The 16,187-nt window shown below is 35.7% G+C and overlaps 2 long non-coding RNA genes across 10 annotated transcripts in view; one reads left to right on the forward strand and one right to left on the reverse strand.

The window, feature by feature from the left end:
- The window catches only part of LOC141544786 (uncharacterized), a 71,193-nt gene extending 70,747 nt beyond the window's left edge, over window positions 1-446 (reverse strand). Inside the window, exon 1 of the long non-coding RNA XR_012482809.1 lies at window positions 366-446. This is a non-coding gene — a long non-coding RNA (uncharacterized LOC141544786). The remainder of the gene's footprint in view (window positions 1-365) is intronic.
- The window catches only part of LOC141544785 (uncharacterized), a 178,793-nt gene that overhangs the window by 156,511 nt on the left and 6,095 nt on the right, over window positions 1-16,187 (forward strand). The window contains exon 9 of one of the 9 annotated variants that reach the window (XR_012482800.1): window positions 8,682-11,144. The exons of the other annotated variants lie outside the window; for them this stretch is intronic. This is a non-coding gene — a long non-coding RNA (uncharacterized LOC141544785). The remainder of the gene's footprint in view (window positions 1-8,681; window positions 11,145-16,187) is intronic. 9 annotated transcript variants of the gene reach the window in all.

Here is a 16,187-nt window from a genome sequence, read left to right on the forward strand (position 1 = left end):
TGCAGTGAGTTTGAAATAAGAGACAAGACTTCAAGCCAAACCTTCTTAACCCAGAGACTAATCTTCTCTCTTCTATACAACACTACTTCCCCTATGAGAACTGTAGGGTTCATAAGAATAGATCTGAAAGGGACCTTTTACAGCTAAAAAAAACTTAGGCTAAGATAAATGACTTGTTTGAAGGCACAAAGGTAGTACTGAGATTCACTTGGATTCCTGTGACCTTAGGCTCATCACCTTTTACAGTCCCAATACGTCTCCTTAATTTACCTAAAAAGTGTGGATTTCCTCCCATTCCCCAAAATGGATAGACTTCTAGTGGGGAAACACTTTCCACCAATTGAAATATAGAATTAAGGAATTACCTGGAAGTACTAAGAGTCAATTTTCCCAGAATCCCACAGTCAGGATATAGAAGATGGGGCTGAGATGGGATCTGAACCCAGTCCTTCTTAATTCTAAGGCTCATTCTCTATCTGCTAGGTAACAATACCATCTGAATGGAATGGAAATGGAGTAAGAAAAAGAAGGGTCTCTAGTAATTTCATATTATAACAATTGTAAATGAATATCTCTTTTATTTCTGCCACAATTTAAGACACCCAAGCACAAAAAGGGAACGATAACATTGGTAGGTTATATTTTTCTAGCTTTTATGGCAGGAATAATAACATTGGTAGTTTATATTTTTCTAGTTTTTATGGAAGACATTATCCTTGCTTCATACCCACTCTGGGAGGCAAGGTAGTAGAAATATTACGTGCTGTCCCTATTTTATAATTGGAGAAACTGAAGATCAGAGATACAGGAACTTGAAATGAGCTGTGCCACTAGCAAATATTAGAACTAGAGCTGCAAACTGAGTTTTCTCACAATGTTAGTGCTTTTGACATTCCTATGTTTTTTACCTTTCATAAATATAATCAGTAATATGACTCTCCCCTGGACTACCATTCTCCAGTAATACAGATTCACACATATCTCAAAGACAATAGATTTTTCACCTGCAGATTACTTAGTGCTGATAATTGATGTGTGGCTTTAGAATATGGCATATAATTTTCTTGAGCATGGATAGTAGTAACAAGTTTATTTTACTAATTGAGTTTATTAATGATAATATTGTGTTTTTGTTTTCCTGGGTTATGTAACTGAACCAGTAACTTAATTTTTTGTTTGTCTCAGGTAAAATGGAAATAATAATAGTATCTCTCTTCCAGGGTTGTTTGAGATTAAGTGAATTTATATTTGTAAATTTCTTAGCATGATGACTAGCTTATAATAGGTTTGGATGGGTTGACGGGTTCCTCCCTTCTTCCCCTCCTTCCTCTCTTCCTTCCTTCTTTTGTCCCTTTCTTCCTCTCTTTCTCATTCTTTCCCTTCCTTCCTCCCTCCCTTTGTCCTTCCTTTCTTTTCTCTCTCCCTCCCTCCCTTCTTTTTTCATTTCTCCCTCTTTCCTTCCTCGTTTCCTCCCTTCTTTCCATTCTTCCTTTCCCCCTCTTTTCTTTTCTCCTCCTTTCTTTTTTCCTTCCTTCCATTCTCTCCCTCCCTTTCTTATTCTCTTTCTCTTTCCTTCTTTTCCTTCCTTCCTTTTTCCATTCCTCCTTTCATTTCTTTCCTTTTCCCTTTCTTCTTTCATCCTTTCAGTTTTCTCCCCTCTTTTCTCCTTCTCTCCTTTCTTCCTTCCTCCCTTTGTTTCTTTCTCCCAATCTCCTTCTTTTCTTCCTTTATCATGAAAGAATAATCCATATATAAGCTAAAAAAAGGGGGAAAGTCAGGATGAAATGAATAACTTCCATGATATGTTTAAACCACACTTAGACAATCAGGAATTTATTCTATATGAAAGATGAAAGTTCTATGTAAAAAGATATGTCATGAACAAAATGATGGAAGTCCTTGAGGCAAATGGTTTCATCAGTGTGGGCCCTCCACTCACTAACCCTGATTTTAACACATCTGTGATTTAGTAAATAGTATTCAACAATTGCTCTGATCAAAGAATTCCCCACTTTTGTCACCTTGTTGATGAACCTCTCTGAACATGGCAAGCCTGTTCCTCCCACCTGAACACATACAGCCTCTCACAGAACCCAAACTCAAAGACATTCCAATTTGGAAAACATTCAAATCTTGAGCTCAACTGTCCTAGCATTAGGAAACACACACACAGTAGTGAGATATCCATGTGGGTCATCAGTGAACATCTAGTATCATTGGTTCCACCCAGAGTTCTTAACCTGAATGTCAATGGACTTGTGTGAATAGACAGAAAGACAGGTAGAGAGCAGATTGATTGCTAGATAGATAATCAGGCAGAAAGATGATAGACAAATAAATAAAGATGTGTATTTATTGAATTTGGTTTATTTTGTCAAAGTATATATTTTGTTTTATCTATTTAAGAATATTATTTTGAGAAGGATCATCAGATTTCTTAAAATAGCACATGAGACAGAACAATTTTATGAAATCCTGGTTTAGATGAAATTTTTTGAGGGCAAGGACGGATTAATTTTTGTCTTCTTATCCCCATTACCTAGCACAGTGAATGACACATAAATGTTGCTTAATAAATGCTTGTTGATTGCCAAGTTGGTTAATATGGAAGCTTATATATAAATCTGAAATATTCCAGCTCTTTTAGTTGTTAGATATTATGATGCTGTTGACTGACCTTTTGGCTCCCTGATAAATTTGTCTCTCTGCACCTACATTTTGCTGATTCCTCATTAATTCATTTTTCTATATTTCTCACCATGTCTCCCAGAATCCTATTATATTGCATCTCCTCACCATAGTATCACAGTACTACCACTCTCCTTAAAATAAATAGGAAAGTTTTTACACTAAGGGAATACATGTTAAGTCATTAACTGGCTTTTCACACACATGTGAAAGGTGTGCTCATTATCAGAAAAGCTCATGGTACTCTGGGTCCATACATAAATGTACTTCACCCACAGAGAATGTCCATTAGATGGAGATCCATTAATATGGACTACTTCTTAGACATGCAGAAATCTGGGGAGATCCCTTTCCCCTTAAATTCGTATCCAGTGTATGCACTTTGAAATATAAGAACGTAAGATAGTAGAATGGAAATTACTTGAGGGTTAAGACCTTCCCAAAACACCAAGCACTTAGGAGATGTTTGAGAAATGCTTGTTGAACTCAATTGATTAAAATGTAAATGTTGAGAGGGTAAAATATGAGGCAGCATGTGACTATGGAAAGACATTAGTTCTAAATTTAGAGGTCCCAGAATTACTCTCCACTCTGACACTCCCTATGTGACTTTGGACAAATCACTTAGCTTCTATGATTTGATTTCTTCAACTGTAAAATTAGGGGCAATGGAGAGAGTAATGGGTCTGAAACCAAGAAAATTAATCTTCTCAAATTCAAATCTGGCCTTAGATTTGTGACCCTGTTTGCCTCAGTTTCCTCATCTGTAAAATGAACTGGGAAGGAAATGGCAAACCCTCCAGTATCTCTGCCAAGAAAACCCCAAATGGAGTTACGATGATTGATGATTGATATACAATTGTCACTGACTGAACAACACCAAAAATAATTAGCAGATGGGGTCAGATAACCTCCAACGATCCTGCCAGCAATAATGCATGCTCCTCTAACTTCAACCCACTATAAAATGCAAATACATAAAAAAGAGAGGTAGGTACCATGGTTTGTTAAGAAAGGAACATGGAAACTTTCATCTGCCTTTGATTCTTGGCTCTATTAATTACTACTTTTGTGACATTGAGTGAGCCATTCCCCCTTTGTGGTTTTTAGTTTCTTCTTCTGAAAAAAAAATGGATTGTATTAAAATATCTCTAAATTTCTTTACAATTCTTTGATCTTTGGTGTAGTTTATAAAACAGAATGTTTGGTTTTTAAGATTTTTTTTTTCTTTTCTCCCAGTGATTTCTAAGAATTAGGTAAAACAAAATTATACTATCATATTATTATGTTGCTTTGCTTAGCTAAAGTTTAACTTCATCCCACTTCCAGCCTCCAATTGTCTTCCCGTTGCATATATAAGGGGGATTAGACAATTAGCACCTTCTGAGCATGCTCAAAATCGTCCAAGTTGATTTAAGGACAAATACAAGCATTCTATAACTGACTTCTCATTGGACATCCTTCTCCCCTTACATTTGATTGCTTTCAATTGTAATTGGCTATAGCCTTGAGGATTTTTATTTATTAAATGTTTTATAGTCCAATCATGGTTTTCTTTAATCCTACTGATTCTGGCTATTGAGAATGACATCTATAGCTGTGTGATCCTGGGCAAGTCACTTAACCCCAGCCTCAGGGGGGGAAAAATGAGAATAACATCTAGAAAGTCTCCTTTGTATGTTATTTGTACCTTTCTTTTACATTTATCTTTTTGTCATCTGTCTCTCTGCCGTATTTTCCATACTAGACTCCCAGAGGTCATGTTTTTGGGGAACTAAGCCACTCTGCTTTGGAATTATTGTTCTAATTGCAGAGAGCTCAGCCCTCAAGTCTACCCATGGTCACCTAGACATCCATTCAATATGTCTTGAAGGGTGGTGTCAATAATTAAATCAATAGGCTCATTTTGAAGAATGGTCCTATTCATCTATTCACTGTTCTTTCAAATCCCAAGAGCCAATTCTTCCCTGACCAACATTTCCCTATAAGTGTTGTCTAACTCTGCTAGGACAGACACTTTTATTGTTGTCTCTTTTTTAAAAATTAGTATCCCTGGGGCTTAGGACAGTACCTGGCATATAACACTAAATAATTGCTTTTTTATCCATTCATTAACAAGATTTTATCTCAATAGATATGAATTCTGACTTCCATTTTAACATACACACACACACATATATGTATGTATTTCAATTAATAAGCATGCATTTTCCCCTCTGATCTTCTATCCTTGAAATAGTAAAGAAAGAAAAGTAAAAGTTTGTAACAAATATACCCAGTTAAGCAAAATAAATTCCCAAATTGGCCATGTTCAACCCCACTAAGGTTTCAGACTTCATCTTCTGTGCTCTAATTGGTCATTGAATTGATTAAAATGAATGTGTCCTAAAGTTAGTTTAAAAAAAAAACAAAACAAAACTAGAAACACTTATATGAATTGAGACAGAGGGGAAATGAACAAAACAAAGGAAACAGTTTACACAATAGCAACAAGACCAAGAAATACATCCTTTTGCCCATTTCCTTTAACATCCTGATATTTATATGCCATAATCCTTTCAATCATTCATTTTTTTCCCTCTTAGTTTTATTTCCTTTTCTGAAGAGAATGGTGGGATAGGGAACAAGTGAAGTTTTTGTCCTGATGCAGGTATTTATTCTTACTTCAGCTTTTTTTTTTTTTTAATCAACCAATAGATCAATCAGCTAACAAGAATTCTTAAGCACTTAGATGTGCCTAGCAATACTAGGTGCTAAGGATACAAAACAAACAAACAAGCAAACAAAAACACCAAAGAAATAGTACTTGCCCTCAAGGAGATTTCATTCTGTTAAAGAATATATACACATAGAAATAATTTTAGAATAAATTTTTACAATTTTTTTTTCATAGAAGGGCATTAGCAACTTGGGATACAAGGTAGTAGAGAGAAGGGTATAGGTGGGAAGTGATGCTTTAATTGTGTTTTGTTCAAGGAAAACATTTTCCTTTGCGCATTAAATTTTGAGACGTCAGCAGTTCTCCTGGAACTTAGAAAGAAACAAAAAAATAGAAAAAATCATCTGCTTTTTAAAACCCCAAAACAATGAAGTTCACTAAATCTAACAACTGAGCTAATAAGAAATCCCTGAGGTGGAAATTTAAAGGTTCCCTGGTCCCCACCAGTAGGCACTTTGTCAACACAGTGAGGATTAGTCTCTAAGGTCTGAAAACCAGGGAGGAGAGAAGAAATACTTAATGGGAAAGAGGAGATTGTATTTCTGATTGCATGTAACTCAAGTTATTCGCAGTAAGGTGCATCCACCCATTCCTTGATATCCACTTAGACTGGAATATAAACACCAGACACTGATGCAGAGAATACCAGCCTGGGCATTATTAGCATAAAAATGATGCCCTTTAAGAAAGCACTGTATCCTGAAAGAGACAAATTGGTACATCCTTAAATCCGTTTTGGATTTCAGTAGAAAACAAGTCTTACCTTGCCATATGACCAACCAAGCGTGGAGAATACCTCTGGCATAAATATGTATTTATTTGATTTGTGAAGGGAAGAGGAGGGCCCTCTCTCCCCTGCCCAGGGAGATATTCTCTCCAGGTGTGCAGGCAGCCAGAAGAATTTTAAATCCCCAAAAGTCACAGAAGCCCCAATTTGAAATTTATCAAATGGCTTATGTCATCCTAAATTCCCCATTCCCACCCCCCACTCCTCTGCAAACTAAACCCTTGGTAGGTGATAAATTGGGCTTCTGTCAGGCCATAGCAAATCAAGATTCTGAACATTTGGGTACCAATAGTAGGAATAGCCTGGGTAATTTTATCTATCAGAATTCACTTGTCTTCAGAGTACACAAAAGAACGAGGGGAATCTAAAAATGGCAAATGGCAAACCAAAAAAAAAATTTTTTTTAAAGTAAATCTCCCTGAGATTTAGCTTCTCAAATCATCCACTTTTTTCAGCATTAGAGAAATGTCTTACTAACTGGTCTATAAGTAAGTAACAAATGTTCCTGGAGCAAGAGCCATCAAATATATTTCTGACAAAAAAAATCATTGAGAGGGGAAAGCTCAGGAAGAAGTTTCAGAGCAAAGGTGTAAGGGCCAGTGATGGGAGAAACTGGTTACCACTCTGATAGGCTAACAAAGATGTTACTACTCACAAATAGAAAGGCTATCAAATGGGGAGAAGACAGGATTAGACTGGACCAAAAAGCAGATCTCCAGGGCTTTCAAAAGAAGGGCTTATTATTCTTGCTAATAACTAGGTGCGAAAGCTCAATTATTTTGTCAGTTTAAGGAATTCTTAACTCTCAGCTCTCTCTTAATGTTGGAAGCTTAGTACAAAGCCACTGTCACCCTACCCTCATTATATCCCTTCATAAGCAGTATCAAAGATAGGCAAATAGTTAAGTTGCTGCTTTTGCCCTATTAATATCATTCATATTTTTGGAGTATTTAAGATCAATCAGTACTAGCCTACCAATGGAGTGAAATTTTAACCCAGGAAAAGAAGATTTTTCAGGGAGAGAGACCAAGTAATTGTTAATAAATATATATATATATATATATATATATATATATATATATATATATATATATATATATTTCACTTAAATAGCATTACTTTGACCTATTAGCTTAAAATATTTAAAGGAATTCATTGACTTTTCATTTTTAACTGTTTAAATTTAAGGATTTCAAATTTAAAGAATTAACAATGTTTTTGTACTACTAGAGAACCAAATGATTAAAGATGAGGGCTGAAATGAATCTGACTTGGTATTTAGGATTTTGAACAAACACTCACCCTCTCAATTTTACAGTTAGAGAAACCAAAACAGAGAGATTTGAGAAGTAATCGGAGTCAGGCATGCATTCTCACTTGCGAGCAGATTCTAAGAAAATAGATCTTTCTGTCAAAAATTACCTCAAATCATAATAAAATCACATACACACAGAGCTCATAAAAAGTTTGGGAAGCAGGTCTCCTGAAGACTATAATGGAATGTAAACTTCTTGAAGGCACTGCATTTATCAAGAAACAATTATTAAGCATTCATGATGTAGCAAGAACTCAGTATCCATGGTGTAAATACCAAAATGAATCATACTTGCCTTTGAATTGTTTTACAATCTAATATAGAAGATGGCAGCTATAGTTCTATGTAGGTAGAAAATTGATTCATTATCATTTTGGAGGAAAGCATTAGTAGCCAGGGATATTGGAAAGTCTCTGCAAAATATAGCACTTGGGCTTAACTTGAAGGCAACTGGAAAGTCAAAAGGATAAAAGATGAGGGAGAAGAAAGAGTTCCCACTCTGGGGAGCTGGATTCAAACTTTTTTATGATATTTATTACCAGGATAGCCTTAGGGAAATGACTTGACCTCCCCTATGACTCAGTTTCCTTTTTGTGAAATGAAGGGATTATCCTAGATTATCTACAAAGTCCCTTTTATCTGTAGCTCCACAGCTACAGATTATGATTAAAGAATGTCAAGGCACAGAGGGATGAATCTGGAGTCAAAAATCTACTTGTTAGTTGTTTTGCTGGATGACTATGGGCAAATCTTCCATAGTTTATTTATTTATAAAATAGAGAAGGAACAGCTAAGTGGTGCAATGGATAGAGAGCACCAGTATGGAGTCAGGAAAACAAATTCCAGTGACCTCACTTACTTGCTGTGTGACCTTAGGCAAGTCACTTAGTCTCAATTGCCTCCCCCCATCAAATTGGGGATAAAAACCTCTGTTTGAAGATAAAATGATATATTATTTGTGAAGCTCTTTGTAAGCTATAAAGAACTATATAAATGTTCATTGTTATTTTTCTCTATTATTTTAGGCCTAAGTTCTAGGCTGATTACAGTCTTCTTTGCTTCTTAGGCTGAAATCAACATCACCCCCTGGGAAAGATTGTTTCTGCTAGAGATTTAAAAATTTGATTTGGAATATCATTTAGAAAGTGTAAACTATGCTGTCTCTCAAACAGGAAAGAGAATACTTGGGGATATCCCTCACCAGAAAAAATCTTGATTGGAATGAAGTTTGGTAGTGGCTTTATGGAGATCAGGGATTCCGGTCTTTCTTGGAGATTGTGGATGACAAGGTATATGAAGCATATTGAAATGCTGGAAGGAAGTTTGGGGGTTTTCTCCCCTGAGTCTTACAATATGAGTTTTAGAAATTCTTAAATATCTGCCCATGGCAATGAGAAAGGACAAGAAAAAGAGTCTCCAGTTTCTAGTTTCCAAAGCATCTAATGTTTTAGCAGCTTCTTCAGAAGCAAATGCAATATTTTAATTGCTTCTCATTGTCCTATAATATAATTTGTAGAAAGTTAATTCTAATAGCATCAGTGGCAAGATTGAATCAATGCTCACAGCAGAGATCAGGTAAGAGGAAATTTTCATACATAATAAGCTCTGCTTCTGTTTTCCTAATTTCAAAAATTACACAGGCAAAGGGAGGCTTGGTTGATTTCCAGAAGAAGCTGCTATTTCATATTAAAAAAAATGAACAAGGAATTTGATTAACTTTTTAGAGTGCTGAATCAGTAGTCAGGAGGATTTGGATTCAAATCCCTCATCAGATACTGTCTGCCTACATTACCCTGGTTAAGTTAGAGGCTGCTCTCCTCAACAATTTTGCAAAATAGCAGCTCTCTATAGGATTGTTGGGAGGAACATATGAAAATGATTGTAAAACTTTTTGTAAAGAACAAAGCATTATATAATTGTGAGCCCTGTAAGGGGTGACATAGAAGTCAGTGCTGTTTCAAGCTATTAAAGCTATTTTAGCTTTAAAGCTAAAATGGATTTAATTAACAATAAAGTTAAAATAGCTTTAATAGCTTAAAACTGCATCAAGACACTTGGGACACTATATAAAAGGGAGATAAAATGGAACAATGGAAAATGTTTTGAATTCAAAAGAGCAGGGTTCAAATCTCAGTTCTGACAAACCTTTGAGATTTAATCATTTTGGGCCTCAGTTTCTTCATTTGTAAAATGAAGAATTGTACTAGGTGACCTAAGTAGAAAGTTTAAATTATAGAAGTTTTACATTCTCAGATCACTGATTAGCCCAACAATGTTTATAATCTCCCACTGGATGAGTTAATAGGCCAAAGGCATTGAAAATGGATGCATGTTCTACCTGTTTTTATTTATATGACCTAAGGATAACTCTCTGAACTTCCTAATCTTGACGGCTTTATGTATACAGCAAGGGGTTTGACTATAGAACTTCTAAGGTCTCATCTAACTAGAAATCTACAAATCTAAGCTAATGTCATGGTTTTCTAGGGGTGCAAAAGGCAAGTTTGTTATATTATTCCCCCTTTCCTCCATTTTCTTCTCTTTTGTTTCTAACCAGAAAAATAATCTGATACCAAACAAGACTTCTGTTATCCTCCATTTATTATTATGTGTACATCTTGCATTTCCCCATATCTGTGTCTTCTTTCTACCTTTCAGAGACTGAGCCTAATTTCACTGCTATTTTTAAAAGCATATTTCACCTCAAGACCTTTGGCAGCAGCTGCTTTCTGAAAACAGAGCATACCAGCTGTTGCTTTGTCTCCTCTTGGCCCATTTTTAATGCCTCCTGAGCATTGAGGCAGCTCTTCCCCAACCAATGATGCTTTTTAGTGTCTACCAAAAGGTTTTCATGATGAAAGGGGAGCAGACAAGTCAACTGAGCTCTCTCACAGACAGAATGAGACCAGATAGCCCTGCCAGTGTAACTCAAGATGGGTAGAGAGAATGTCAGGTTGCCCATCATCCTGGGACAGTCCTCCAAAGAAGATCTCAAAAAAGAATTTCAGCACTTAAACCTCATAACCTACAAAAATGATGGTAATTGCAAAGGAAGAAATATCATGAGTTTCAGTGGAAGGATGTTTTTGATAAAAGGATTAACCTGGATAATGTTAGCATGCAAGAAAATGATATTATTATGTTAAAAATGATTAGCCTGGCATAGTGGATTAGGGAACCACTCCCAAAGTAGGAAAGATGTGAATTGAAGCCTCTTCTCTGACACATACTGCTTGAGGAAGGGTAGTGTGAGCCAAACATTGGATGTTGTCTTGATTCCCATTGTCGATGTTTCCTATCTTTGTGACCGTTCATCTCTATATACTTTAGTTTCATCATCTAGATAATGAAAGGGCTCCATGTGGCAGGTGACCAACTCAGAGTTCAGAATGAGATATGTATTTCAGAGCATGACCAATACAGGAATTTGTTTTGCTTGATTGAGACATGTTTGTTTTAAATTTTTTTTATTATTATGAGAGGATGTGGGAGAGAGAAAAGCAAAGAAAAGAATTATTTTTTAATTGAAAAATAGAAGGTATGAATCTAAGCCCATCATTTTACCAATGTGGAATTGGAAACTCAGAGAAAAGATGTGATTTTTCCCAAGTTCATTCAGCTAGTAAGCATCCAAGGTGAGATTTGAATCCATGTCCTTAGATTCCAGAGTCTGGACTCCTTCCTGAATTCTTTCTTGAACACGGCATTTATTGTCTCAAAGTTCCAAGCTATTTATTCTCTTAGACCACAGTTAGCAGAGTTGGTATCTACACATATTGTTAGATGGCATTTCCTCAATTAAGTTGTTGGATTGATCTCACACATACCATATGCAGAATATGTGTATTTAAAATGTATATGAATATGTATACATGTGTTTGTATTTATCGCTCCAGATGCCTTTAGAGACAAGTAGTTATATGTTTTTCATGTTATATATATACTCTCATATATGTATATCACAGATGTATATCTATATATTTATATATGTGCCTATGTTTAAAACCAAACAACTGTTAACATTTTAGTTTGTAAATCATGATCTGGTAAAGAAAGCATGACACTTAATGTGTAAGATATTTTTTGTAACTCATATAATTTTCCTCTTTCTACTCTCCCGCTTAGCCTGTGATAATAACCAATTAGTTGCACATCTCCCACTCGAAAGATGGGAAGCTTGTGATTGGAGCCCACATTGGTTTTAGTGAAAAGCATTAATGCATCTCCAACCAAGGAAGGAGCTTAATTTCTCTCCCTGCCCTTCTCTGGGTAGAATGACATTAAAGACAATTCAAATAGCTTTTCTGTTTATTTCCAATTAAGCTGCTAAATGTGTTAGGTAGAGACGAGAAATCCAGAATAGCCAGAAGCAGCTTTCTAAAGCTGTCCCAGGGCTGCTACAATCTCTAACAATACCTGGTAATCTGGGTAACATACAAAAGGAGCCGAGTAGCCTTTGACCATTTAGTCAGGACAGATACTGACCAAGTCTCTGTGGATGGCCAAACTGGTCAGCATCATAATAATGTAAATAACCCTTAAGTGTGCCAAGCTTTTTACATGTAATTCATCCTCTCAAAAATCCTATGGAGTAGAGTGGTGAATTAGATAGAAAAACTCTCTGAATCAAGAAGAGTTAGATTCAAAACTCGTAGTGTCACACTGAATAAAACATTCCCTCCTTATGGAGACTTTCTAAGACTTGTCCTCTAAGACTGGCTAGCCTCTCTTGTTAGAGGAATATCCTCATCCTAGAGTTCCCTTTGTCAATGAAATAAGAATTTTGTTCTAAATGATTATACGTAAGAGTGTTATTTGGTTTTATTTAATGATTAATCGGCAAGAATTTATTAAAGAACTACTATGATGGATTCCAAAGACAAAGCTTACCCTGACCTCTAGGAGCCATATAAAATGCCATTTTTTCCATAAAAAGTTCTCTACTTTTCATATGTGAAATTACAGGTCTAGTCCAAAAGGAGGGAAAAACACTTCAAGTACAAAAATATTTTTAAAAAATCCACCTTCTCCCCCTCCCAGCTAAAACTTTCAAAGCTATGACATATGTAGCTGTAGTTCTCTTATTTACTAAAAATTTCAGGTTGGTTACTGATATATTAATGATGCACAAAGATAAAATTCCCTATCCAGTGTTGGAGTAGAGATGGAAATCAAACTAAAAAGTGACATTAAAAGACTAAAGGCAGGTACTTGTCAGCTTCAATTAAAGAACAAACTCATTTCACTCAAGTTTAAAATCATTATTTAAGTGTCTCATGGCAAACTTGTCTAGAGTTCCCAAAATCACTGCTGGAGTCAAAGTTAGCTTTTGTAAATAAATTTGTCTTTCTCCCTTAGACTTCCTCTTCCTGTTTTCTCCATTATTAATAAGGGGAAGTTAAGGGCCTCCAATTGCCTCAGGCATCAATGCTTATAACCATAAAGCCATCTTTCATTTCTCCCTCTTATTCATTCAACATTGCCCATTAATCACCAAATCCTTTCAAATGGAGTCCTGCCTTACCACAGGGTCATAGTTATCAGCATTCGAAGTCAGGACCACCTGAGCAAGTGAACAGTGAATAGAGTGCTGGGCCTGGAGTCAGGAAAATTTATCTTTGTGAGTTCAGATCTGGCCTCAGATCCTTTCTAGCTAAATGACCCTGGGCAAGTCCCTCAACTCTGTTTACTTCAATTTACTCACATGTAAAAGGAGGTGGAAAAGGAAATAGCAAACTACTCCAGTATCTTTGCCAAGAAAATCCCAAATGGGGTCCAAAAGAATGACAGAACACCACCAGCTCAATGTCATTTATCCCAACCTCCTCATTTTGTTTTTCAAATTAGTCTACAACTTCCTATTCCACTGTCACCATCCTAATAGAAATGCTCTTATGAGAACTAAGACATATGCTTTCTTTTCTCTGTCTCAAATAAACCTAACCCAACCCAAATAATAGGTCATTGAATAAAATTAATAATATTAATAGGAACACAGACATGGAAGTGATATCAGATGCCATTTAGTCTAACTTAGCTGCCAAATTCATGTATGTGTTGTATATAGAGTTATACATATATGTTTATATACATATACATATATATATATATATATATATGTTTGCTGCAGTTTATCCTTTACTCACTGCTATCCTATTACATGGTTCAGTGTGAAAAATGTCAAATTTGAAGTCAAATTTCCAATTTCAAATCCAATTTCCAACCTGGCTTTATCCACCTGTGAGCAAATCCCTTCATATAGTAAGTAAAGGAACACACTAAAACCTTAGGAAGCTAGATCTACACTTTAGGGAACAAAGCTACTGCTCAGTCCAATCCTTATAGAAGAAAAAAACTGAGATGCAGAATAGTTTGAAGATTGATCTAATGTCACATAAGTAATAAGTATCAGAGGCAAGATTTGCATCTAGGTTCTCTTAGTTTAGAACCCATATTCTCCTTTTGTAGAAAACCCTATGGGTGTGTTTCTCAAAATTTAGGGCCATTTATTGCCCTAAGGGTTTTGGCCCAAGTTGCACAGCCTCTGATATATATCAGAGGCAGCTCTTGCACTCAGATCTTCCTGCCTATGAGGCTAGGACTTTTAATATGATGAATATTTTTGGGGAAAAAAAAACACACACACATAGCCTCTTGCTACACCAAGGCAAAACAATTCTTTTTTTCATATGCCTTAACAAAAGTTTCCCAATATTTTTCTTTAAAAGAAAATTTCAGACATTTAGCCACATACCCAATGCCAAATATCTGGCTGAGAACTGAAAAAAAATCAGCCAATCTACCAATATTAATAAGTTTCCACTACATGTCTGGCACTGTGGAACCTCTGAAGGATACAAAAAGAAGAAGAAGAAGAAGAAGAAGAAGAAGAAGAAGAAGAAGAAGAAGAAGAAGAAGAAGAAGAAGAAGAAGAAGAAGAAGAAGAAGAAGAAGAAGAAGAAGAAGAAGAAGAAGAAGAAGAAGAAGAAGAAGAAGAAGAAGAAGAAGAAGAAGAAGAAGAAGAAGAAGAAGAAGAAGAAGAAGAAGAAGAAGAAGAAGAAGAAGAAGAAGAAGAAGAAGAAGAAGAAGAAGAAGAAGAAGAAGAAGAAGAAGAAGAAGAAGAAGAAGAAGAAGAAGAAGAAGAAGAAGAAGAAGAAGAAGAAGAAGAAGAAGAAGAAGAAGAAGAAGAAGAAGAAGAAGAAGAAGAAGAAGAAGAAGAAGAAGAAGAAGAAGAAAAAGAAGAAAAATGAGATGATCTCTACTCTCATTGGGAAGTTTACAGAGCACTGGGTCACAGAGCAAGGCAGACCTGAATTGGAACCCTAATTCAGATACTTATTAGGGAGGTGACCTTGCAAAGTCCTTTAATATCTGTCAGCCTCAGTTTCCTCATTTACAAAATAGAGATAATAACCCCTGCCTTACAGGATTGACATGAAGATCAAATAAGATAGCCATATATAAAACCAATATAAAGATTTTGCAAACCTTAAGTGTTTTATAAATGCTTGCTCCATTTTTGTTAAGTTTTCCCTCTCAAAGTAAAAAATGTCTTATTCTAATGCCAAAGATTCAGATTTTGGGACAGATCCATATGATTGAATGTATTTTCTATTTAATCTACTCTGTACTGGGTATCATGAGAAACTATATTGATAGTTTGGTAATGGTGTTTCTAGTGACAGTATTATTAACTACCCTATATAACGGTCCTTGGATTTTTCAGTGTTCTTCAAGGGACAACTTTCTTATTAGGAAATTTGGATTTCTTGTCATCCTGTAAAGTGAAGAATTACTAAGACTTTTTTTTTTTAGTAGAAACACCTAGTTTATGTGGGCTCCTGCGAAGCTCCTAAGGCATGTTCCATAAACCTCGGATAAGCTAATGAATTTTGTCTGCATGCCCATAAAAAAGAAAAAAAAAGTTTCGTGTGTGTGTGTGTGTGTCTGTGTGTGTCTGTGTATGTGTGTGTATGTGTAGAGCAAAAGAAGAGTAAATAGGTTTGTATTTGGCTCACAAACAAATGACTCTTTAGTGAAAGGAAAGTCAAATGTTAATTAAATCCGTGCAGTGTTTAGATGGATAACATCACTCTGTATTGTTAAATCAGCTTTGATTTTAATTGCATGACAAAAAAATAACTGTAAATGTATTGCTGACAAAGGTTTTTCTCAAAATCAAATCGTATTTAAAAGCAAAAGCAATCCTTTTCATTATACATTGAGTGACCTCATGGATACTAAAACTTGACACCCAAGTCACTGATCAACCTTCCTGCAGTGAGAGCTCTTCTTCTAGCCATTCCCTAGTTCTCTTCTTCAAAAATGAAATTTAAACCAAATGAACTTTAAATATTGCAACAGTGAACCCAAGCTCTATCCTTTGTTGGGTTTTGTTTGAACCTTTCTATTTCTCCCCCAAGAGTGCAGTCTTTTGTTTCTGCCTTTGCTCTCTTAATGACTTATAGCCCATAGTGGTTGGGTGGTCAAGAAACAGCAAGACAGATCCATTGTTTTAAATTTTTTCCAATGACTTGCTCTCCTTTTTTTTTGATCCTGTAAATCATTCAAGCACCCAGTAGATTTTCTCCTACAACCAATGCAAAGACAATGTCATCCCAATTTGCAAGTTGGAAAACACTCACAGAGGTTTCTGAATTAGGACCCAAGATAGTTTG

This window comes from Sminthopsis crassicaudata, chromosome 5, assembly GCF_048593235.1.
Source record: "Sminthopsis crassicaudata isolate SCR6 chromosome 5, ASM4859323v1, whole genome shotgun sequence".
NCBI lineage: Eukaryota > Metazoa > Chordata > Mammalia > Dasyuromorphia > Dasyuridae > Sminthopsis > Sminthopsis crassicaudata.